Below are 27,363 nucleotides of genomic sequence, written 5' to 3'. Positions count from 1 at the left end.
TCATCTGAATCCTAAATCAATTGTTTTGCATGTGTATATCCTTTATTCTTACACCCTGAATTGCCAAACAATTTCTGAAAAAGCAGAAACACAGTAATCTTATAAACTCAACCAACTACACATTCATCTAATTTACTCTTTGATTACAATAGAGCATGCCACAATTTTGGTCATTAAAAGCTAACATCATTTTAAAAACTAGCAGTTAAATAATATGAACACACTTTCTGTGAGTTATGAATACCATCAATAAACATCACTGAATTACTCATAATGATCATACAAGACAGACAATAAATTTTCAACAGAATTAGCTTCAACAGAATTATCCTTTTATCATACTTAAGAAGGGGATTTGTAGATTAGTTTACTATATCATTTTTGGAGGATTTTTGACTGTTTTAGACCTGATTGTTCAGGAAAAATCAACAATCTTTTTTTCTTTTCTTTTTCTTCATTTTTTTAAACAATGCAATTCCTGGGGAGGTAAGATGATTTGATCTGGGTACATGATGCTAAGAGATAAGATTTAAATCTTATCATGTTCTCAATCTGAATCCCCTTTCAACTGTCTATTTGCTGCATAGGAAAGAACATACAAATGGCTATAAGAAGCTATTTCTGCTTAAATAATACACTTTCCTTTCTTTGTCACATTGTTTATGGTTTCTATTTTAAACTCTTTTTCCTACTGCCCAGATGGCAAATTCAGATACAAGTGCTTAGGTAGCAAAGAGTGCAACAGCTTGCAGTTTTGACTCTAATATTAGGTATGTTTGCATGTTGCTTGTACAAAATATGTTACTATACTTTTACAGTACAATATTGTACACTAATGGTGCAATTTTAGATGTACTTACACAACTTTACACATGGTAGTCTTAGTTCTAAAAATAATGTACAAAAACTACAAAAAAACGGCTCTTCATATTACGGAAAAAAGTTATGGTAAAAAACATTAGATCTTCAGAAACTAATTAATTAATGGTGGCTGCTATACCATTTTTCAGTAACTATATTGTTCTCTATATTTACTTGACTTAGCGTTTTAGAAACAATAGCTTTAAAACACAAACTATCTTGAAGTTCAAGTACTTTTTGTAAAGAACTTGCAACCTCCACCAACTCTCTTTTGCAGTGTTCAAAGCTTCCATAATGTCGGTGAATTTTAGCAACACAATTGTCTGATACAACTAAGCAACTGAACAGTTTAAACAAAGGAAAACCCGATAAAGACCCCTAAACATGGAAAATCCTGTCCCTGTCCAAACATTTAACACATCTATGTTGCATAATCTCTCTGTATTTGCTGCCCTTCCTCCTTCCCCCCAAAATTAAATTTCTGGCTAGTAAAAAAGCCGTGTATTAAATTAAATTTATTCAAGGTCATTTCTGGAATTACGGTATATATGAGTTATGTATATTATTTAATTCAAAATGCTAGTGTCCAACAGAACACCACTAGTATAAAGAGTTTAATGCAACTTTGAATCTGTTAAAAGACTGCTACTTTAAAACCCTGACCCCCTGCTAGCAGTCTTTTAACTAAAAATAACAATAGAGCAAAACTTAAACAATGTAAACAGTCTGTAACCAAATGTTTATTATTTTTTATTTATTATTAAATTTATATTGCTGCCTATTCGCCCATGGTGAATCAAGGTGGCTTAAAGGATATAAAAACCACATCTAAAAACAGCAAAACTAATAAAAAATCAAATAAATTAATGTAATAAAATCACCCCCACCCCAAACCTCCCGCCCCAGCGACAGCCAATCACACAAGCCTTTTAATGGGCTCCATCCCGCTATGGTTTCCCCAGGCCCGCTGGCAGAACCAGATCTTCAGCGCCAAAGGGAAATAATTTCTTTGAACTAATTATTTTATTATGGAGCAAGAATATCAGAGGGAATAATGTCACTACTGTCGAGTTTTACTTTAAAGTCAGTTAATTTAAAAAAGATTCTGTTTGCAAGATACAGTAACTGTGGTATAGGAAAAGTACTTCGTTCTTTCTAGAACTATTGCTATTCTGACAAATAGATTCTTACAAACAGAAAGAGAGCTCAACCCAAGTGTGAGCTCACCGCTCCCCTGTTATTTCTCCACTCCAAATCCTCTCCTTATGAGGCTCCTTTTCTTTGCAAGCTTGTGTAGAGAAGCCCTCTTAAGTATACTTAGCCCCTTAAAACCCAAAGCTATTTACGCTCAAGCTAGCTTTGATATCAGCCCACCCAATTTCTCTTCTTGGTGATGCAAAAACCAATGAAAGTTAGAATGTATACAAACGCAAAGGTTTGCGTGCATTTCTTCAAGGCAAAAGTTATCCTCTTTATCTAGCTTAGTGCTCTTCAAAAACAGCATGAGAAGTCTCTTGACAACAAAATGCCTAATTTCTTTTGTCCTAGACACAAGAGCCCATTCACCAAGGTTTTGTGGAGTTCAGAGCTGCAAGCCAAGGTTGTTTGCTTTTGCTCTTTGATGCTAATAGTAGAACTGAAGTAAGGATCAGCAGGGTGACTGCCTTTGTCAGATACAGTACAAGCCACTTGGGTAAAATAGAAAGGGAAACAGTGAAGATCAACGGAGATGAAGAGATGATATTGTAACTCAGATCCCTGTCAAGCCTATGGTATGAAATGTCTGTGGCGTTTAATTGTAAAGGTTTCATGTGAATTTTGTCAGATGAATAGTGATTCACTGTCATTCAGGGAGAAAGAAATATGGAAGGCTTTTATTCAGCAGGTACAAACAAACTGTTGTGCAGGACAGGACAAAGCTACATTGGGCATCATGTACAGCTCTTCAAAGTCTTTTCCTAAAGAATAGTATGCATATTTGTATGCAGTATATTTAAGCCTCGTCCTCCATTATGCATACTGGTTAATGAAGCATACAATCCCACAGTCCAGGTTTCTGAACAGACGTCAGATGGGAACAACTCCAGAATGAAAAGGAGCTACTGAATTAATACTGAAAGGTCTTTTCTCCAGTTACTAGGCCACTTGATCCCTTTAGCTATAGCCTCCCTTGGTGGTGGTGGTGGATCAGATTCCTTACTCCCTTTGTGAATTTCAATGGGAAATATTTTGAAATTAGAAGCATGAAGGGGAAGGATAACAAGAAATGTTATGAAGCAAAGAGAGCTTTTTCTAGAAAGTGTCACACCTACACACATTCAGCTGCTAGTTAACCAACTCTAACAAATGTTCAACTCACATTTCCAATTCCTACCCTTTTCCTTCTGTTTCTCTGCACATACTTTAGAGAGCTCCCTCTAGCCAAACTGTGCGTTATGCATCTCACAAGAATGTGTTCATTCTTATTTGGATATAAATTGTATTGTGCCATAATGTATTTTGTTTGGTTTTGACTTAAAGGGTTATATGAATCCAGATACTACAAATTTAAAACCGCAAACTGTAGCTTTGTTTGTACAGTGTAAACCTAGCCACCCGGGATTGACAAAACTGTCTCAGCCCAAAACACTATTGTAAGAAACTAGAAAGTTGCATGAGGGTAACTATGAAGATACAAGGGTGACTCTTTCCCTTTTATAAAAAATGTTTCCCTTTTATAAAAATTCATACATTAAATATTTTATTGAAATGTTGAATGTGCAAATTAGACAAACTTGTTTCTCAGTTTGCTATAGTTGCCAAACTATAGTTGCCAAACGTCCTTTTTCAAACCTTGAGCCAAATTTGTCCTCATAGCTGTATATATCACAAAGAAAAATGTGGGTTTTTTTTTTTAAAAAAATTAAATGTTCTATAATTGTATAGTTCTTAGAAAAATTGAGAATTTTTATTTCCAACAGGTTTTTTTTTAATAATTCTATTTCTTTTAAGTATTTTCATATTTACCTGACTGCCACATATAATAAAAATTTCTCTCAGCATTATTATATGATTTATCTATTTTTGTAATTACTGGAATTATAGAACATCTATGAAGCATTTTGTACCAATTTTATATTTAAAAATAACATATAGTAATTTTATTGAGTTTTTCCACAAGTTCTCACATTGCTATATTGAAATTATTTAAAATTTTGCATTCTCTCCCTCCCTCCCTCCCTCCCTCCCTCCCTCTCTCTCTCTCTCTCTCTCTCTCTCTCTCTCCATCCACCCATTCATCCATCCATCCATCCTTATAGGTGGTCTTGGTTCTGCATTAGTATTTTATATTCTGTCAATTCTTTCTTTCTTCAAATCATTTTCCATTTTCCTGGCAATCTGTAATTATATCAACCATGGCATATTGCAGCCTTCACCTGATAATTCTTCTCCTCTCTCTCTATACTTCCATCATTGGACCCACATTTGATGTGAATTTAAGATGTCCTCCTACCTAGAAAGAAAACTTTATTTGAATAGTCTTTGAAATTGAAGATATGCATATTCGACTAAGAACCTTACCTAATTCATTGCTAACATACAGTATATATTCTTTAATATATAAATAATATGTGCTGGATGGACTTAGTAGCCTTAAGAAATAAAGAATAAAATTCACTTTTCTGATAGTTTAAAATTGGATTAATAGCAATTGCATTTTAAATATAATAGGCTGACATATTTTATTGTTGTCATTGCCTTAAATTACCATTTGTAGTTGGGCAATGTGATGTAAATACATAAACTAAATGCATGTCATCTTCAGGAAAGTCTGCTGGCAAAGGTTCTTATTGAAAAAATAATGTTTGAAAGTTATAGAATTGTAATAAGTGAAGATTAAATAACAAGATCTATTTTTCTGAAAGTTCAAAAAGATCTGAAGTGGCTCAGACTCTATACGGTCTTTGGTTCATAAAACAAAATCCCTTGGCCCCCTGAAGTTACTGAATGATCCTAATAGTTGCCCAAAGTAATCCAGAAATGCCAGAGATATATAGAGAAGCCATTGTGTCAGGCCTGGAAGCCATCTTGGGCTTTGGTTCTTCAGGCCTGCCACATTTAGTCTGTGAGAAACTGAGAGGGGGAGTTGTATGGAGCTGGGGATATATATAGTCATAACAACATTTTTTTCTCTTGAGAGTCAAGGACATTCTGCCCTGCACCTGGATGGGCGCGACTAGGAGACATCTCCAGTTGGGATGGTGCTTTGATTAATAGCAACAATAGCAACAGTTAGACTTCTATACCACTTCATAGGGCTTTCAGCCCTCTCTAAGCGGTTTACAGAGTCAGCATATCACCCCACAGTCTGGGTCCTCATTTCACCCACCTCAGAAGGATGGAAGGCTGAGTCAACCTTGAGCCTGGTAGGATTTGAACAGCCGAACTGCTGAACTGCAGTCAGCTGAAGTAGCCTGCAGTGCTGCATTTAACCACTGCGCCACCTTGGCTCTTTTAGACCATGTGATGGACATGTGGATGCTGGGCAAGGTCTTGAACTTTCTTTTGGGTGGGGAAAATATGGAAGCTTTCATATTCAGGTTTTCCCAGATGTGCCAATATGACATCTCTAATAAAATAAAACTTTGAGGAACTTCAAGCCTCAGAGTTTTCTTTCATTGGGGGGTGTTACTTGGAACCCTGACACATGATTTGAGAAAGTAGTAGTATGAAAGAACTTTTCAGTCCCCTGTAGAACAGTGTTTCTCAACCTCATCAACTTTAAGGTTGTGGACTTCCATTCCCAGAATTCCCCAGCCAGCATGCAGATCTAGATGACTGACAATGCTAAATGTTCCTGTCCAACTTTACCCAGAAGGATGCAAATTAAGAGTGAGAGAAGCTACAGCAGTAGAATTGCAAATCTGAAAATTATTCCTTCTGCCTCTGCTACCAATCTGCCTTTGAATAAGTCAGGAACCTTTTTTTAAATTCTACTGCTCTTTAAATTATGCATTTTGAACTCTGGCAAAAATAATGTGATGGAAAAGCAAAGGCAGGAAGTGAACAAAGTTCCCATACTGCCGGTAAAGGAAATAATACTTTTAACAGTGTGATCCCTCCAAAAGGAGCGATTAGGGCTTCACCACAAGCTTTTATTGGACAAGTGGAAATGCTATGCTCCCATATGTTCCAATAGGTATCCAACTGTTTTTCAGTACAGGACTATTTGAGATTAAAGAACATTTAAATAAAATAACTTTGGATTGACAAAGGTGTAATTTGGGAAAGAAAGAAAAAAGATTCAGGAAATTCAGGTTTCAGGAAGCTGGCTAATCTTTCTGGAAACTCAGTGCGATATCATTGGACAACAGGTATACCCCAACTATGCTTCAACTGCATATTCATTAAAATATTATAGTGTGCTAATAAGCATTGCCTGTGCCAAGGATATTAGGAACCAAACATCATGTCAGTGTTTCAAATAATCCAGAATTAAATCAGAGTTCAAGGCATAGCTTTCATCAAAGTTCCAATTTAATAAGAGAGACATGTTGGTACAAACTGTGGAAACCAGAATCTGAAAACTTCCTGGGTTTCCACCCAGTTGAAAGTTTAAAACCTTGTCCCCACACCCAAAAGTCCATCACATGATCCAATCTTCTACTGCCATGCTGGCATTTCTACTCATCTAGTTCTGGTCAGGTGCAGAGGTGCAGAGACAAAGAATGACCTTGCGCTTCTAGAAAGGAATGTTTTATTTTGACAACACATTCTACTCCTTACGATCCCCCCTCCCAATTCCCCACTAATGAAACAGCATAGTAAACTAAGAGAGAGTATGGCAGGCCAAAGATCCTAAAAGGAATATATGACTGCAGGCCTGACACATCACTTATTTGCTAGCTTCTCCATATCTGGTTGCACAAAAAATCAGTACTGGCATCAAGAGTCTTTAGATGATACAGAGGATCTTTGTGATTAACTGCATTGCATATTAAGGTCTCTCACTTCATAAGCTACTAAAGGCAAGTTATAATATTTAGACCACAGCACTTTTCTATAGAGAGAATAAATGGTCAAATCTTCATAGCCCTTTGCTGGTGAAAGTTTCATTGACTTGTGCTGATGGAATACTCAGAAGCAGGCTGTGAATTATTAAAACAAAGGATCTTATGTTCTATGATAGTTTCCCTTCCTGAACCAAGCAAAACATAAATTACAGTTCCGTAAGTGTAACTAAGCTTTAACAAAAGATACATCCTTCAGTTTCTAGCACTGAGTCACTTAGAGGAAGTTGGATCAATGAAAATCAGAATAAGCAGAGCCAGCCACAGTAATCTTCAGTGCTTCTGGACATTCTATAGCAATAGCAATAGCAGTTAGACTTATATACCGCTTCATAGGGCTTTCAGCCCTCTCTAAGCGGTTTACAGAGTCAGCATATTGCCCCCAACAATTGTCCTCATTTTACCCACCTCGGAAGGATGGAAGGCTGAGTCAACCCTGAGCCAGTGAGATTTGAACAGCCGAACTACAGAACTGCAGTCAGCTGAAGTAGCCTGCAGTGCTGCATTTAATCACTGCCCCACCTCGGCTCTAAAATGAGACTTTCCTAAAGCTAAGTATATATATTTTAAAAAACTATAAAATATTCCAAATAAAGGAAATATGCACTTGGCCATTGCAATGGCTGAAAAAAGAAAGTGGACTTTTTTTATTGAACCGGGCCAAACTAGGGCCAGATGCAGAAGTTCGAGCAGAACCCAGCATGTCATTTCTCCATAGGACTTCTACCACTGAAATTTTAAAAAATGACCTTATTACTGGCCAGATCCATAGGCCACTCTAAAGTCCCAATATACACTGTAATATTAGGAAGCTCATTATTGTGTCTCACATCAGAAACATAATGCATATGCAAAATACATACAAGCGTCCTATACATTACATACAGTTGTTTGGTTTTCTAAGCCATGCCTTATTCTGATCCAAACTACAGCAAGATATTTCATCTCTTGTGGCTGCCATGCAAAAGCAAATCCTGCCAGTCACAATCCCAAAGCTTTTTTCACCGCTGGCTTGGATTGTTCTGACAGTTTTGCCATTTTATCACATCATCCTCTCATCACTTTTTTTCTGTGCCTTAGAACAGCTTCTCACTTTTCAGCATGAAGATTTGGGGTCAAGATGTAACAAGGAGCATTGCAATCAAAGAACACCCTTTCCTTATCTTCACAACACAGAAAGATTCAGAACTTTGCTTGATGTTCCAACAGATATCCTAGAGTCAACCAGACCAAATTATCAAGATTATGGATAAATATGGTTATTGTTCTCCTGATCAGGGGTGGGTGCCAGCAAGCACTAATGCTGGTTTGCTTGTGGGTGCGCTGCATGCATGCATATGTGTATGCATGCACAGTGCAATAAAAATTGTTCTGTACATGTGCAGAAGCGAAAAACAACATGGTGGTGCCTATGGTGCCACCCAGAGAATGGGTTCAGGGTCATGGCAGGCCGGGATTGCTGCCGGTTCCAGCGACCCAGGCCACCAAACTGCTTCTGATGTACAGTCTGTCTTACTAGTCAAAGAGTTTCTGTCTCCAACTGTAGAGCAGCAACTAGAAGAAATTTGTGCAAACTAAGATATGTAAACTATTTAATGTCCAAAGCACCTTACCCTATTTGGTCTTTGCCATCACTAGCAGGAATGTTGTCCCAACTCTCTTATCTTTTTTTAAGGGCCTAAAGATGTGGCTTTGCCAGTTGACTTCGGGTACTGGTGGGGGATCAATACAATGGAGGTGGTTGATTCAGTAATAACAGATCTCACCTTCCTCCCACTCCGCCCTCCCCCATGTGTTTTTGGTTTTAATGTTTGTTTTTAACTTTTTATGTTTTAGATTTTATACAACTATAAGCTGCCCAGAGTTACCCTATGGTAAAATGGGTAGCCAATAAATTTTATAAATAAATATCCCATCATTGAGCTAATATAGCATTTTAACTTATTCTGATAACCAAAGAGTGGTGTAACATTCACGTTCTCTGGCTCTTTTTCACTGATTTTTTAAATTGAAATCCAGCAATTGGAGAATGAATTAAATTTAAATTCATTGATGAGTGAAGAAACAGAAGTATTTCGCCTACCCCTTCAAATTCTATCACCTCCAAAATTGCTTCCGAAGCACAAGTGGAAGCAAAAGGTTATTTTCTCTATGAGGAAGGTGGTCAGTGAAGAAACCACTGATAACTCAAAAGAGATGATTGAGCTTGTCCTATATGGCTTTTCTTCTGCATCCTGGTGATCTGCTTATAAAATGCATAATCCACTGACCACAATCTCCATGTAATTGCTCCTGGCACAAATTCAGAAGCCATAGAATTGGGGCACCTTCAAAATTATAGTAAGAAGAAATACACCTTAAACAAAAACGATGACATGGAAACTGATCTAGCTATTTTTTTTCCTGTGATACTATAATGACACTTTTTCCCACTGCCTTGGGATTATTCTTTTCATAACAAGATTGGATAAAGTACTCCACAATACTCAATACACAATACAATTTCCAGAGGCAACACAAACTATCACAGACTCCTTTGTCACGAGGGCTCAGGTATGAAAATCCAACACTGAAGGGAATTCTTGAAGAAAAAATATACTTGCAGCATTCAACTATTTTGCAGAAATGAACATATGGATTATTTTTATTTACAAACATACAGAATTGTATACACTCAGAGACATCTCTGAGGGAGAAAGACAGACAAACAGACACAGAAACACACCTTTATTTTTCCTGAGAGGGAAGAAGTAATAATTTTGGATTACAATCAGTGGTGGGATTCAAAAATTTTACCACTGGTTCTGTGGGTATGGCTTTGTGGACATGACTCCCACCTCAGTAACCTGCTTTCCAGCTCCATTCTCCTATTCAGGGCAACAAAAGAAGATCAGGCTGTGAGGTAGCGGGGATGGGGCCAGCCTATTTCTCTGAACTAGTCAAAATTTCTGCTACCGGTTCTCCAGAACCTGTCAGAACTGGCTGAATACCACCTCGGGTTACAATTCCTAAACGCTGGTTCTGTTCAACTGTCGACATGTATTAGAATACAAAGAATCTAGGAAGGATTTCCATTCACAGCTCTGAAATGCCCACATTTCTGGCAACACTGAAATTACATTACAAATTTAGTATTTGTTTTTTCAAAAGCTTGTATTTTTCTCCCCTTTTCCAGCTGTTTGTTTGCCCTCAGTGGTGTCATCAAGCAACTAAAATTTCACAGGCTAGGGTTTTGACGTAAGCTCTTTCATCAAGCAGGTTTTGACTGTGAGGATACATGAAATTGATCCAGTCAAGAAGAAGCAACAGCATTTAAAAAACATTAGGATGCCAAATAAAGCTTTAAAGTGTGTTCCAGCTTTTTTAGAAAGGCTATTTTTTACTAGAGTGAAATTCTCTAGGGAACTGGAGATTATATGGCAAATCTCTACTGATCTGAAACTGCAAACATTGCAGCATTAAATCATTATTGAAAATATTTTCCCCAGATCATGGCTCTGCAATAATCAACAGTTAGTAAGAATCTCTTAGCATTCAGCAAATGGACAAAGAAAATGCATTTTTAGAAATAAAGGAGAAAAAGCAAGCTGTTGTTAACACCAAAATGAGACACCAGCATCCTGAGGGAACACACAGTGAAATATCTAACTTCATGGAAATATTTCAGTTTGCTATTTTTGGAAGAAATATGAATTTGTCAGAATTAATCAAGCAAGAATTTTTTCCCAGCTGTCCCGTACTAAAGAGGAAGAAGGGCTCAGCTGAATAAATTCAAGGTAATCTTTCACTGTGTCAGGGATTAAAATTTTATTCTTAAAAATGTCAATTTAATTATTTTATTTGTTATAATCACCCCATTCACACACACTCAAGCTCCTTGATTAAGTAACCAGTTATCATAGCAACAAAATGCAGAAAAAATGACAAATAATAGGAAAATAAAAGGAATAAGAAAATATATATTTCTTCACTCCTGCATGTCAAAAATGACTCAAAATGTTCGTCTAAACTGGTTTGAGAGATAAGAAAACACTTGTTGGAAGGTAAGATAGAAATAAATAAAGTATTTATACAAAAAGGTAACATTAAATAAATGCCACTCATTTTAAAATGTTGTTTTATTTTAAATTTTTAACCATTTGAATGGGCTAAATGGATATTGATATAGAAGAGATATAGAGAGATATCTGTGTCTTCAAATCACTGTTGATTCATAGAGACAGACTGGAGTAGTTCCTGCAGTTTTCTTGGCAAGATTTTCAGAAGTGGGTTGTCAGTGCTTTCTTCCTATGGCTGAGAGAAAGTAATTGGCCCAAGTGGAACTAGAACTCATGATCACCTGGTTTTCTAGTCTGGTCCTTTAACCACTACACCCAAATCACCACACTCTCTCTTTCTCCATATAAAAGTACACCAGAATTAGCAGTACATTCAGTGGTGAAATTCAAATTTTGTTACTACCAACTCTGTGGCTGTGGCTTCATGGGAATGGTGTGGCTTGGTGGGTGTGACAGGGAAAGGATACTGCAAATCTCCATTCCTTTCCCACTCCTGGGGGAAAGATACTCCAAAATCTCAATTTTCTCACCACTCCTGAGGGAAGGATACTGTAAAGTCCCCATTCCCTCCCCGCTCTTGGGAGAAGGCTGCTGCAAAATCCCCATTCCCACCCCCACCCCACTAACCTGCTTTCCAGCTCTGTTCTCATGCACAGGGCAACAAAAGAAGATCCAGACGATCAACTGGGACTCAGGAGGCGGCAAATAGATGGAATGGGGCCAGCCAGAGGTGGTATTTGCCGGTTCTCTGAACTACTCACAATTTCCGCTACCAGTTTCCTAGAACGGGTCAGAACCGGCTGAATATCACCTCTGAATACATTCCTAAAAACAAAGACACTAAATATTTTATGAAATACATAGGACTTCATTTAAAGATCAGGATCCCAAGCTAAGCATTGAACAAGCAGTGTGATGGGGCAAATCATACAAATGCAGTTCTAAACTGCATCACTAGAAATTTAATAGCATGATCAAGAAAATTAATTATTCCTCTTTTTTCTATTTGTCAGACAACATCTATAATAAAGATTCCATTTTCAAACACATTTCAAGAACAGTGACAAACTGGAGTATTTCCAAAGGAAAGTAACCAAACTGACAAAGGACCTAGAATGAAAATGTGGAATATCTGGTAGTAAATATGTACAATTTGCCTGGAGTAAACAAGGCTATGGGGAGACATAAGATTTGTCTCCAAGTATATGAGGGGTTGTCATAAAGACAGTAGAATTGTTCAGTTTTAGAAAAAGTGGCAACAAAAACAATGGATAGAAGTGACTAAGAAATCGATTTTGACTAAAAAAGAAAAAAATATTAATAGTAAGAATTGTTCAAAAATGGAACAGCTTGTTTCTGGAAGTGATAGACTCTCCTTCACTGGAGTAATGTAAATAGATGACCAACTGTTGAGGATCCTATAATAGTGGAGTCCTCTTTGGACATGAGGTTAGACTACAAGATCTCTTCCATTCTGTTATTCTAAAATTTGAGGGGCCATCAAATGGGGGCAAATTAACAGATATATTTCCTGCTCTGTTGAAGAACTGTAAATGGGAAAAGAGAGATAACTAGACATTTTCCTAATACAGGTGGGAACCTATCTTATCAATATGTAAGTAAGTGGCAAAATACAAATATTAAACTGTACTTTAAAAAACTTTCTAAATCACCAATCTCCATAACCAACACTTAAGTAGAATCATAGTTATTAAAGTATTTCTTCAAAATATTCATCCACTTCTACAATGCAAATTATAATAATCCTGAAACTACAAGATGCTAAACAGTATGCATTTCAAAGCTAAATGTCCTGATACATAGTCCCAGGTGAACATGCATATTATAACTACTATCTGTTTAATTTCACACATCCCCTAATCATACAATGCAGTCCTTATCTCAAAAAGACTGTATCAAAAGACTTATGGAAATGTATAAATGAGGATGAAACACAGTTAAAATGCATGATTTGTGGGGGGAAATGATTGCAATATAGTCTTTTTTTTAAAAAAAACTGCAAATTAGTAAGGAAACAGGACAAAACAGACTTACAAATGTACATATGCAAAACAGGCACAAGTTGGAAACAGACTGTGTTCAACCCAACATAATACAGTGGTTAAGGAGTAAGGAGGAACGCGGTGGCTCAGTGGCTAAGACACTGATCTTGTCAATCAGAAAGGTCAGTAGTTTGAAGGTTCAAATCCCTAGCACCACTAACTGAGTGAGCTCCCGTTACTTGTCCCAGCTTCTGCCAACCTAGCAGTTTGAAAGCATGTAAAAATGAAAGTAGAAAAATAGGAAACACCTTTGGTGGGAAGATAACAGGGGTTCTGTGTACCTTCGGCATTTAGTCATGCTGGCCCCATGACCACAGAGACGTCTTCGGACAGCGCTGGCTCTTTGGCTTTGAAACTGAGATGAGCACCGCCCCCAGAGTCAGGAATGACTAGCACATATGTGTGAAGGGAACCTTTACCTTAAGGAGTTGGGACTAAGAGTGGAGAGGCCCTGGTTCAGGTCCATCTTCAGGCACAATTAGTGACTTTCCACTAGACTCTCTGCTTCAACTCAATAGGTTTGTCATATGGGGAAAATTGAAAAAGAATGTGCTATGTGTCTCATCTTGGGCTCCTGAAGAAAAGACAAGATATAAATCTAACAATTGAATAAAATTTTTGTTCAGGAGTAATGGCCATATTTTCTCTTTTTTTATTCAAAATTAAATCCTCTTGTACATAATTCATTTATAGTTAAAGACAGATTTTCTAAAGGAGCAAGATAAAAGAATTCCATCTGGTGAGTCAACATTTTTAAGGACTAAAAAAGAGATATTTAAATATTTAAAAACTTTTGCCAAAAAGCTTAAGAAGGACTGGATATAAGAAAGTTTAAATTGAATAAAGGAGATAGTTATTCTGAATGATTTTTGATGAAATTACTTTTGAATAAATTGGAATTAAAGTAGACAAGCAAAGTGGACCTTTATGGGAATATTATTCATTATTAAAGACTACAGACAATTGGTAAATTTTACAAAACAAAAGATAAAAATAATATGAATAGACTACAATGTTGACTAACTACTGTAATATGATTTGACATGAAAGTATCAAAGGCACAGGAAGAAAAAATGGGGTTGCAGAATCTCTCCTTTTACTCTTTCTCTTGAAATTAAAACATTTTCACTTTTGGATTACAATATTTACAATGGCAACCAACAGAAAAGTGTCTAAAATAGCAGAGGGGAGGAGATGATCACTAGTCCAACCTGCAGAGGAGGAATTACACCAGATTTACTTCAGATAACATTAGAGGAATTGGGCAATATGTTACCTGAATCACTTGATACTAAATTGACTAAATCACTGGATACTAAATTGACAGCTTTTGAAAAAAGAATGGATGAAACACTTGTAAAGATGAAAGAAGAGATAAAAGAAGAAGTCAAGAAGATGGAAAGCTCTGTAAAATAAGTGTAGTACAAATTAACATTAACAGTAGAAATTCCAGATAGTAAAACAGAAGTTATGGATACAGAGCCGGAAAGAGAATTAGATAATTTGGCACTACTGGAACCGAGGGAGAAGGAGATTGAAGAGATTGAAAGAAAGAGATTGAAAAGGATTGACCTCTCCACAATTCTGAGAAAAATGTTAAAATTACTCAAAGCAAATTACCAAAAGATGGACAATTTTGTGAGCATATGGAGACGGAAAGATGCCAATTCAAGGGAGTACACCTACTTTTCTGAAAGATATAGGTCTTTTTCTAGAGTAGATACGATTTGGATTTTAAAAAATGTAACTGCTAAAGTTTCTAAAGTAGAGATATTACCAAAGTCATTTTCAGATCATAATCCTATCAGTTTGGTTATAAAAGAAAATCCAGTTCTTTTACACAGAAATTAAATGAAATATTATTATAGAAAGAAGGCATAATTTAGACAAAGATACATATTTAATAATGGTTTGGGACATAAATAAAACTTTTTCAGATATTTCATACCACATAATACTGAACTCAAAAAGAAAAAGCAAGAGATAATGAACTTTTTTGGGTGAGATAAAAGAAAACAAGAGAATTGTCGAGTGAAGATTTAAAAAGAAACATATGTTAAAGGCTTTTGAAGAAAATTGGTGCTGGGTTTAGAAGATCCTTTAAAAAGAATTGAAACTTTAATAGGCAAATTAGGCAAAATAGGCAAAGAATTTGGTCCATTACCCAGTTTTAAAATCAACGAACAAGTTGTAGATGCTAAAAACATAAAAACAGAAGTTCAAACAGAATTGATGAATAAAAGATTTAGAACAAAGTAAAATGTTTGGTTATCTTAACTATGACAAATGTCATTGCTGGGGACAATTCCTGTGATAAAAATAAAAGTCCTGCCAAGAATTATGTTGATATTTTTAATTTCAAACAATACCTATTTTGACAACTTATGCACCACTTTAACAGCAGCAAAAGAGTACAGTCTATCTAAATTTGTGTGGCAGAGGAAAAATATGAGATAAATGTAAAGTGTTATAAACTGCAAAGGAAATTAGAGGATTCAATTTACTGAAATTGTTATTGTAATGAAACTGTAGCTTATTGTTTCTAAGAAACCAAAAGGCACATCATAACTTCCTTTATTTCAGGAAGAACCACTCTCACTCCAAAATTCAACCACCACTCCATAAATTGCTACAAGGGTATGTGATCTGTCCTTTGATATACAGTACAGTATATTGGTAATTACGGTAATCTGAATGAAACTAGAATATCCATAACATACATCTCTGACATTTCCATTGCTGTTTAAAATCTAAATATATTCTATTGCTGGGTTTATGGATTAAGATTATGTTTACATTTCAGAATTAATATAGCTTTACTTGATTTTATAATGCATACTGCCCAGCTATAGTTACTGCTTTTGTATAGCCAAATTGTTATTCACATCAAAGTCCTAAGAAACAACACTAAATCTTCTCAGCACAATCTTTTAATCTTCACGTAGCACTTTAAATTCTCTTCAGATGAGGAATAGAGGAAGGAAAGAAATATTGTATTTCCAGGCCAGGTTCATTTCTAATGGGTTCACTCAGGTGTCTCTTCAGTCCATTATTCTTTAATATTCTAACTTAAAAATAAAACAAAAAAGCTGCACGAAAAATGTTTTCACAACACTGGCATTCCCCAAAGTGTATCCATATTTTTATGTTTGTGAATTATTTTTATTAATCCTGATAAATACATTTGAATCAAGAATTGCATGGGGAAAATGTGATGTTTAGTTATGTTCCTGTCCATATGGTATGATTCAGGTCAAATTATAGCATGATTCAAAAAAATCAAATTCATCTCCATCTAAATTGCTTTTCTCTACGGACTATGTCTTGCTCATATTATGAGTTCCAAGGATAGTAGTACTTTAATATTGATTAGTAAGCTTCCCTTTCTAACTGCTTTGCACTGTTGGTTGGTGTGAGCAAGAAACAAAGCAAAAGCTGCTTATATTGACCTGATCATTCATCAAATCCTCAGTTCTGGAATGTTTAATTTAGCCTGCAGAGAAGAAGGGCATTTAAAATGACTGAGGAAGAGTAAGCCACATAGGTAGTTGAATAATCTATACAGCCGTGATGGCGAACCTATTCCACGTGTGGTGAAAGTGGCACGCAGAGCTGTTCTTCCGGGTTCCAGCGCACCAGCCAGCTGCTTTTCACATGCACAGGAGTACTGGAAACCAGAAGAGCAGCCACACGGTGCACATGTACACGCCGTGAAGATGATCTTCTGGTTTCTGGTGAGCACATGCACACTGGCCAGCTGGTCTTCACCTGCGCATGTGTGCCAGAAACTGTTAGACCAGGTGGCCGGTGCACATGCACACACCAAAAACATAAGATCATCTTCCTGGCATGCACTTGGTGCCAAAAAAGTTCGCCAACACTACTATATAGGTAGCCAAGAACTGCAAATTGTGTGCTCCAGCTCCTTATTCCATAGCTCATTTTTCTAGCAACTACGCTATAGAGCAGTTAAGCAAAACTTATAACACAGCTAAAAACTACATAATAAATTAAGATATCATGTTTTCCCAATTCATGAACTCAGCACATGATTAAAGCCTACAGTGATGGCAAGAATGGGACAAAGTTTTAGAGGGTCAGCAGGTTTCGCCATAAACAATGCACAGCTAGGATCCAGTCCATATAATACCAACATCACTCCTATGCAAGTCTCTCAAGTACCTTTAATTCCAAATTATTTCATTATTTTTAATTCCATTTAGACTTCTGGAGACTCCTTGTTCAGCCTTCTTCCCCTTCTTTCAAGAATAATGTTTTATTGCCATCAAAAATTGTTCTGCATGCTTTAATTTTAAGCATTTCATGCTCTGATTATATTCTCTGAAACACTTTTTCTCCATGTACACATTATATTTCTTCTCATCTTCTTTGCAGCAATAACATTCTAGTATGAATTTATTTCTTATCCACAACTTCATCTATCAAGCATTTTTTTCATAGTTCTTATTTGAGTACCTTTTCATACATCTACATAAGACCACATCTATAATACTGCATCCAGTTTGGTCACCACACTATAAAAAAGATGTTGAGATTCTAGAAAGAGTGCAGAAAAAAGAAACCAGGATGATTAGAGGACTGAAGACTAAACATATGAAGAACGGTTACAGGAACTGGGCATGGCTAGTCTAGTGAAGAGAAGGACCAGGGGAGACATGATAGCAATGTTCCAATATATGAGGTAGTGCCACAGAGAGGAGGGGATCAAGTTATTTTCCAAAGCACCTGAAGGCCAGACAAGGAATAATGGATGAAAACTGAACAAGGAGAGTTGCAACCTGGAAATAAGAAATTCTCTGACAGTGAGAACAATCAACCAATGGAACAGCTTGCTTTCAGAAGTTGTGAGAGCTTCATCACTGGAAGCTTTCAAGAAGAGATTGGAATGCCATCTCCCAGAAATGGTGTAGGGCAGTGATGGCGAACCTTTTTGGCACTGAGTGCCCAAACCAGAACGTGCGCACACAGACCCAGGAGCCCTGGAAACTTGAAGACTACCTGGCCTGTGCACATGTGCATGCCGGCCACCTGGTCTTCTGGTTTTTGGCATACACATGCCCACTGGCCAGTTGGTCTTCGCACACCAGAAGCATGCGTGCACCAGAAACCAGAAGAGCCTCTGACAACGGCACACATGCCCACAGAGAGGGCTCTGTGTGCCACCTGTGACACGCATGCCATAGGTTTGCTGTAACGGGTGTAGGACTCCAATATCTATTTTACTATTTTACAGTTACTACTATTGAGCCAGGTACCACCAGGTATACCTGTGCATTTGGCTTTTCTTTCCTAAATGCAGAACCTTACTTTTTTCATCATTGAATTTTGTTTTGGTAGATAGGGCCCAATGTTCAAGGCTGTCAAGATCCTTCTATATCTTAAGCCTATTTTCTGTAGTGTTGGCTATTCCTGTCAGCTTGGTGTGTCTGCTATGTTTTAGTCTCCAAGCCTTTAATTATCCTAGTTAATCATCTTGCACTGTTGGCTATTCCTGCTAGCTTAGTGTCATCTGAAAATTTGATGAATTTTCTCTTCTATTCCCTCATCTAAATAATTTATGAAGATATTGAAGAGTACTGGGCCTAAGACAGAACTTTGTGGTACTTCACTGCTTCCTTCCTTCCTTCCATGTGGATGTAGTACCATTAAAAACTACTCACTGAGTATGGTTTGTCAGTCAATTATAATAAATAATAAAATAATAAATAATAAAATAAAATAATGTATAAGATACATGAATTTTAAAATAAAAGAAAATACAGTGAAGGAATTTGAAAATTTGGAATTGAAAATACAGAAATATATGAAATTATGTTTCCCACCAAAATAAGATATAAAAAATGATTAGACATAATTAACTGAAGAAATTTAGCTACAAATGAAACACAGCAGGAATTCATCTAGAAATTGAATATGACGCAAAATTTGAAAATGTTAGAAGCAGAAATCTTGGCAACCTTAGAAGCACATAACCTCATGTGATGCTGTCTGTATCTTTCAAGATTTTGGTAATCTTGTGAGAGCTCTCTCAGAATCTGTCAGAGAGTCTGTGGAAGACCTCATGAGATTTCAGGATTGGCATAAGAAACTTTACTTGCAGAAGCATTATTAGTAAGCAGGCATACAGTATAAAATAGGCTATTGGGGAAATTTGTTCTTAACTATACAACTAATTAATAGCAAAATGTTGAAAGTTCCCCAGTTCTATTCATTTTTCTTCCTTAAATGAGTATTTTAACTCTTTTAACAATGAAGCCACAGATTTTTCATGTAACAACCCCTCTGATTCCACAACCACATGGTTTCCCAGCTACCAGCCATAGTCCTCAGATAGGATAATCCAAGGATCAGGCCTCTTCAAATTATACCCTCCTACATCAAATCCACCCCAATGTATTATCCCCAATTGAAGGAGGTTTTAAATACTGTATAAGGTGGCTTCTTAAGAAGGCCTAAGTAATTTTCTATTATGATATGAATCAAGAGATCTGCTACTTTATTTTTAAAGGTTTAAATTAAATCTAATCAATACATTAAATTCATGTAAATGATGTTTTTGAAATTGAAATAAGTAAAATATACTAAGAAATAAATAAAAGAAAAACAATACAGATATCAAGAATTTTAATTAAAATGCAAAGGGGAAACCCCCACAACTTTAATACTGTCAACTATGTAAAGTCTCAAGTTCAGTTAAGATACAGACCCAATCAGCCTTGCGAGACCAGACCAAATGTCCATGTAGTTCAGCAGATGTCATTGGGAAGCCCATAATGAGAACGTCAAGCAATAATTGTCTCCTCCTCTGCTATAGCAACTGATATTCAATGGCAAGCTACCTCAGAACAAGTGGTTTTGATGATAATGATGAGAATCACTGATAGTCACCTTTTATGAATTTACCAAATCCATACTTAAAGCTGTGTGATCTGTTAGCTATCAGAACACCTTTTGGTAGTGAGTTCCAAAAGTTAATATCTGTTATACAGAAAAGCATTTGGTTTGGTTCCTTCCTAACCATTACTAATCAGTAACATTGAATAAACCTTAGCATTATGAATCTTAGAGAAATTAATTTCTCTGTATCTACTTTCTCTATACTACATAATTGTCTTAGGTTTGTAAAAGATATGCCATTAATCTATTCTCTCTAGTATTACCGTGAATGGTAAGATGCTATTCATTGTAGTCAGATACAGGACTGAAGAACCAAACAAATTGCCAACTGGTTGTTTCAATATTCTGAGCAACAGTTTGCTTATTTGCTTCCAGCTTAATTTCAAGGTTGATTAATATCTGTTTGTTTCCAGACAATTGATTGTGACATTGATTGATTAATATGCAGTACTAGTCTATCATTGTATTTGGAGCAGTAGGTCTGGAAAACACAAACTATTTCTTCAATTGGATTATAGTTGTACATTAAGAATACAAGATTTAACTTTCCTGAAAAACATCTAGCTTCATTTATGCCTTAAAAGTACATTTAATCAAAGGGGCAGCATATTTGGCTCCTCTTCCAAAGTTGGGTCATTTCTTCTATCTGTTCCATTATCATTTCCACATGCATCACTTCTAAAGCAGGGAATATTCTGTAATTGTAGAAGCTCCTCAATTAGCTTAGAGCCCTGATTACAATAGGATTATGAATTGTACTGCAGTATCAGTCATACTTACCTATTCTTGCCCCTGCAATTGGTAAGATCAAGTAAGCAACAACACAGATTTCATTAAGTTAACTCTAAAGTTACTCTGGAATAAATACAGAACCTTAAGAAACTGTAATAGGAATTGATCACCCTCCATTATAGTGAGGTAATTAAAGTGGAGCCCAAATCTCTCACCACCTGTGCTGAGTCCATTTCAAAGAAGTCCACTACCTGATTCATTCCTAGCTTTCTCATAATCTTTCACTTCTTTACACAAAAACACCCACATCCTTTAAAAATTATTAATTACAGGACAACAATTGGGGTGGAGGGTATCCAAGTCTGAAAGAAGAGCAACATTTAAAATAAGTGCTATGACCAGCACCTGAACAATGCTTCTGTTAAATGTCCTTATAGCCAAGAAATGCTTCTTTTGGGCTAAAATAAAATGTTCTGGAAAAGAAGCGAAAAGTGAGATAATTTGATTTTACATAGATAATAATTATTTATATTACCCTCTTTTCCATTTGCACGGTAAATAGTTTACAACAAGATCCAATCTACAGCTGTTTCTGAGTCGAAATAGAGAGCAAGAAAAGCAATTCAACTGTGCATTGTTTCAAACTTACTCTCTCAATTTCAAACATACTTCCCATCATCTCTGAACCTCAGCAATTCACAACCATTAACAATTTTGTCTGCAAAATTGCAGCAAATATGTCTGCAATGAAGGATGGTGGAGGGCAATGCAATTCCACTCAAGAGCAACATTGCTGCCACTAGACAGCAGTGGAACTCAGAAATCACACTGCTTCCCTAGGTGGGATTATCAATCATTACAAAAGGCAAAACTGGAACCAAAAGGCAAGAGAGAAAGTGCAGAAAACAGAGTAACTCTACACAGATGGACATTGTGGAATATCATAAAAACAGAGTCACTTTTTCCCTCGATTCTGACCAGTTGGAACAGTCATGGTGTGCAGGTCTTCTCTTGGGTATTCAAAGGTTGTTTACTGGATGTACATTCTCATTGTCTTCCACAGTTTTTTCACTCTGTTGCAACTGAGAAGTTCCAATTGCTTTCCATAATCTCCACCTTTAAAAACTTGCCTAGGAGTTTAGAAAGTGTATACTCAACCAATTTTGTCAGCTAAATCCACATAGTAAGCTGAGCAAACATCAATACAATGATTTCAAAGAATGCATTAGTTCCTTCTCTTAAGTGCTCACCTTATTATTGTGCCTTAGATACCTAACCTCTTCAACACAAAGAGGAAATGATTTATATCATTAAAGCAATTCTCCTTAGGAAATGAATTAGATGTCTCTGCTTACTCACATAACATGCTACAGATCAGTTCACCTAAAGTTTAACACCTCCTTCCTCATGAAATTGACAGTCCCCTTCAAGGTTGCAAAACTGTACCTTGTTAATTTAACAATCCAGAACTGTTAATCACCTTCCCCATATATCTCACAGAGTATTTGTGTCTGTACTTTCTCCAAGAAATTCAGAATTCCACATATTGTGTACTTTCAGTTACCACAGGATATAGCTTCCCATATAAAATGTGTATTTTTGGTATGTGTGCGTACAAAAAAAGAGAGAAAACATGCTATCTGACAATAGCAACTTATTAACTAACTTGGGTACAGACTGAGGGAGATTGCTTTTCTATCTGATATTTACAACTATTATTATTAGAACAAATTATGCTTACACTGCACTGTGCAGCCTGCAAGCACTTTGCAGCCATTAATTAGTTCATCTTGCGTTGGTGGCCATCTGGATCACTGTCAAATTAAGATATGTTTGGGAAACAGTATAAAAACATGCAAAAATAAATTTGTTCTCTGGAGAACACATGGAAGCATGGAAGAATAAAATAGATTGCATTGGGGGTGATTCACCAAAATCTTTGTGGATTTCCACCAAAAACATCAATGACAGTGGCCCTATTTAACGTCCCACTACATTTGTTTTGTTAGACTAGGATGAGCCCAATGGCCCTCAACATGGTCTCCAGCATGGTTATGAAGCATTTGTTGATCACAATTTAGTGCCTGTCCTGAATTCTATTATGTGGTTAAATAAAATTAGAAGCAAAAGTTTCAAATTCCTCTTCATGACTTGGCCAGGGGGAAAGGTTAACTGTCAGGGGTCCATGGCTCACCATAGCTTGATCCCAATATAACTTTGTTTTAGCAGGACATATGATCCCAATACTTCCTGAAGGTGGAAAATTATCATCCTAATCCAATCTTGTTAGAATTTCAAAAATCTAGCTCATTTTTCATTTGTAGCCAAATGCAGAACTGGGAGCTTGGTCCCTGACAGAACTTTTGCATAATAATTCTACTCCTTCTTAATTCTACCAACAGTGAAGTGACAAAGAATCACAACAAACTAGGACAGGAAATAATGTTATGGAAAAGGCTGTATGGATTGTTACAGAAAAGTAATTAACAACCACAATAACTTCATATTGTTTGCTTTTTTACTTTTGGTTTACAATTCTTACTACTATGACTTAAGTGCAATCCAAGCTTTGGGATCAGAGCCAGAAAACTTAAATGTACACCATGTCATCTCAACCTCAACCTATAATAACAGGGCAAAATTCAGAGGAACCCAGTGGCTGTTTACCTCTGCTGATTTTTTTTTTAAAAAAAACAGCCATTCGTATTCACTCATCAAGAAAATGGAAGTAGAAGCAAATATTATGGTCATGTTCATTTGTTTTTTGATTACAAAATATATGTAAATTAAGAACAGCCATCAAGCTCTGGAGCAGTGCCAGAACAGTTATTAGTGTCATAAAATTGAAGGAAGGTGATAACAGGGCATTGTGTGCCTGCAAGAAAAAGTCAAGCAGCTGCCATCAAGCCCATATGGAACAGGAAGCCATGCCCATGCCAGAGGGTCAGGTGGAAGATAGGTCCTGGCTACAATAACCTGGCTCCTTCTTTTTCTTTAATGGAGCACAGAGAAATCTGTTCACTCCATAGTCAAAAGTGTGATAATTATAGAGTAACAAGCTCCACTGTCATTCCGGAGGCAGCATCCCCAGGAAATCTTGCTCTGCAATCAAGGAAAGAAGTGCAATCAGGCCCCTATTCAGGCTTTGTTTAGAAACAGCCCCTGTGGGAGGAAGGAGGCTTTGAGATGTTGCTTTATGAAGGGGGTAGTGAAATTGGCTATATGGTATTGTTACTACCAGAGGAGCTCAATGCAAGTTCTCAGCAAAATTTTCCCTCAGCCCCACCTGAAAAACCCAGGGAATCCATAAGAAGGATGTATGTTTGACATATCTCCTCAAATTGTTCTAAGTAGAAATCTCTCTTCTGAACATAGCAAAGGATATCAGTGTCATTTTCCATGCTTCATGCCATGTATAACTTGAGAAGTGCAGGATTGCTCTCCATCAGGGCAAACTAACTGGTGCTCTTCCAATGTTCTGAATTACAATTTCCACAATAGTTACTTGCTGGATTTGAAATGTAAGACAACTAGAAGACAATAGTTCTTCATCTCCTAATCTAGACATTGGTTGGAAAATTGTAGTTCTTGAGCTATGTGTACACATGACATGAAACAGACTTATTAATTTAACAATCAACCTTACTAGTTCTGTCACTATCACAGTGCATCTAAGAAAATGCCCTGATGTTATATGGCATAATATCTTAGTCACAATTAAACAAGAGTGAGACCTCATCCCAATTATGCCTAGGTGAATAGCAGTAGGGCTCTGGAAGTACTCTTGCTCCTGTTTTTTTTTTTTTTTTAAATCTGGCATGTGTGACCATCCTGAAAACTTGAGTCCCTGCTAGCATCAGACAGATCTCAGAAAACTAAAGAATTATTCAGATGTTGGTAGAAAATAGGGTAGGGGAGATACAAGGAATTTTTCTATTACAACTCTTTGCTCTATAAGTTCTTGGAACATCTCCAGAGGAAACTGAGAATTGAAGAGTTTGTGTTTGATGTCAGTTGTGGGGCTGGCCTTACTTTTAGCCTGAATGAGTCAGGCTGCCTCAGGCAGCAGATTTTGGATGTCATAAAAAGATAGCAGTGTTAATTATTTATTTTGTTACTATTTCATTACTACTGCCAGAAATGGTAGTTGGTGGATTTTCTCTCTCGTTTGCCAGAATGATTTTGCCAACTCTGAGTAATATATGTACCTTGGGTGATTTCATTTACTACTGTGCCTTAGGCAGCACTCTGACTTGGGCCAATCCTGTGTCAGCTGCATATTTAGCCAGTAGAAGTTTTTGTGTGTGCATTGAAAACAAAATGCAAAAGTCTTCTTGGACTTCGCTTGAATACCCATAATTGTATCATGTGAGCACATTTGCAGCACAGATTTAAAATGTTTAATATTTCCTCTCTTCAGGGAATAGTAATTTAAAAGAAAAAATGGAATTCCAGTATTTTCAACTGGAATTCCAGTATTTTCACCAACTTCCAGAATTCTTTAGCAAAGCTCTGATAATTAATCAGAAGCTTTTAATTTTCCAAGAGTTCTTGGAGTGGAGCTTTTCATTAGTATTAGTAATAGCATAATAGACACAATTTCCCTTTTGTTTGTTCATTGCCACAATAAGTGCAATTTTTTATCAGCTACACCATCATTTTAATCCTTCACAACATCATAGGGCTTTGTTGAATGGGGTAGAAACATTTTGAGGAAAAAATATTTAGAGAAAAATGTGAAAATGATTTTAAAAGAGAAGCTGATCAGAAAGCGGGGAAATCTTATGATTCTGGAAAGCACTTATTGGTTGATAAATCTTTACTTCCGTTGCAGCATTAAGATAGTTAACAGTAAATACTACCTTCTAATGCTTAATTTTGGACATCTACTTAAGAAAATAGTTTTTGAAAACAATATCTAAGTTTAAGGTTTAAATCTGCAGGTTCACATGGTTGCAAAACCTGGCATAGTTGGATAGCTGTTAGTCATCTGAACCTCACAATGACCCATTGCCAATCTGTTCTTCAATTTACCATTGTATTATAGATGACAATGAAAATCAGATCCCCACATCATCTAGATATTCTCTACGATTCCTAACAATTATTCTTTTGTCTATATGATGACAACACCGAAGGACCCATAATGCTTGCTGTCATTTTCATTTCTGTGCAGTAATGGAGGTGGTAGTAGCAGGGAGGGATTTAGAAATTACTAAATCCAAGAAAATTCTTCCAAAGAGCTTTCCACGTTTACATGGTGCATAATATCAAGTACTGTGTGAAAGCTATTTCCAAAATCCATGCATTTGTGTTGTTTCCTGTAGAATTGTACCAAGTATTTCTATAAAAGATGTGATTATGCACTTTATGCATAATGAAACTGCATTTTGCCTTAATGAATCTGTGATACTGTAAATGGAATGTGTAACTTTAGTATTGGTGGGGCTGGTTAAATATTTATTTATATATCATTTCATTGTCCACAGAATAAATGAGCTTCTTGTAGTTTTGTCTTCTGGAGACACAGGTATCAATCAATAGTCAAGTAATGGCTTGAATTCAGTTGAGAAAACTAATCTTTTCTTTTAAAAAAACTATGCATTGCATTTAGCTATTAAAACAGGAACTATTGATTTAGTCTCATCAACTCCCAGCTAAAACCAGTGATCAGCTGCAAATCAACACAGAAATCTAAGAAATAAGAAATAGTGTGAAACTTCCCAAAAATAAGACAGGGTCTTATTTTCTTTCGATCCCCCAAAATATGGCTTGGGCCTTATTATCGGGGGGGGGTATTGTTTTGGGATTGCCAGACAGCTGCTCTCTTGCAAGTGGGCTCTCAAGAGCTGGGCACATCCTCAGGAGCGAATGGCTGTGTTGTGCTGTCTCAGAAGTGCAACACAGCAGCCATGAGGTGACCACGCTCACGAGCAGCCACCCGGCAACCTCCCTTTCCAGCCAGGCAGAGCACCATTCACTGACCTAGGGGTATCCCGAAGGCGCCAAGCAACGCGAGTCCCTTTGCCCCCCCCCCCAGGCTCCCACAGCTTTGCGCCTTTGGAATACTGCTAGGTTGGTGAGTGGCCTGAAAAAAGGGGGCGTGGCCTTATTTTCAGGACATGTCATATTTTTGGGGAAACACAGTATTTAATACATCAAGGAGGATAATACAGTAAGTGTCAAGGATGGTTGGAAATGAAAGACATTCCTGCTTCTCAAAACAGGATACTTGTTGGCACACCAAAATCTAAAACAAAAGAGTGATTCAAGAGAAGACAAGAGAAACAGAAAGATGTTGCTAAAATATCTGAATTAATTCATTTCTAATTGAGTTGAACTACAACTACCATAATTCCCAGTCTTTCTCAGGACTGTTTATGCTGTTGTCCAATAAATATAGATCAATCAAGTTGGTGAAATTTACAAAAGGAATTCAGAATCATCTCGCAATACACTCATTTGTTCGTAGAACTCAAACTTGATTTGGTTTCTCCCACTGATACCTTCTGTAGCATTTATTTTGTGTAGAGTGGAGGTGAATTCTTTTTCTTGTTCTTGAGCAACCTGCAGCAAAGCCAAAGTGAGGATATATTCATGATTCATAACTGGATTAGACTTCTGAAGGACTTAACTTTCCCTGGAAATTACATAGGAGAAAACTTGGGGAGTTAAGTGAAA

The 27,363-nt window shown here is 36.6% G+C and overlaps 1 protein-coding gene across 10 annotated transcripts in view; it reads right to left on the bottom strand.

The window, feature by feature from the left end:
- The window catches only part of NRXN3 (neurexin 3), a 1,234,604-nt gene that overhangs the window by 1,144,725 nt on the left and 62,516 nt on the right, over window positions 1-27,363 (bottom strand). The window lies entirely within an intron of this gene.

The sequence above is a fragment of the Thamnophis sirtalis genome, unplaced genomic scaffold, assembly GCF_051295495.1.
Source record: "Thamnophis sirtalis isolate CommonGarterSnake01/CBP01778 unplaced genomic scaffold, rThaSir2_p1.2 scaffold_1, whole genome shotgun sequence".
NCBI classification, from domain to species: Eukaryota; Metazoa; Chordata; class Lepidosauria; order Squamata; family Natricidae; genus Thamnophis; species Thamnophis sirtalis.
The sequence above is the reverse complement of the archived record's forward strand: the minus strand, read 5'-3'. Positions and strand labels throughout refer to the sequence as shown.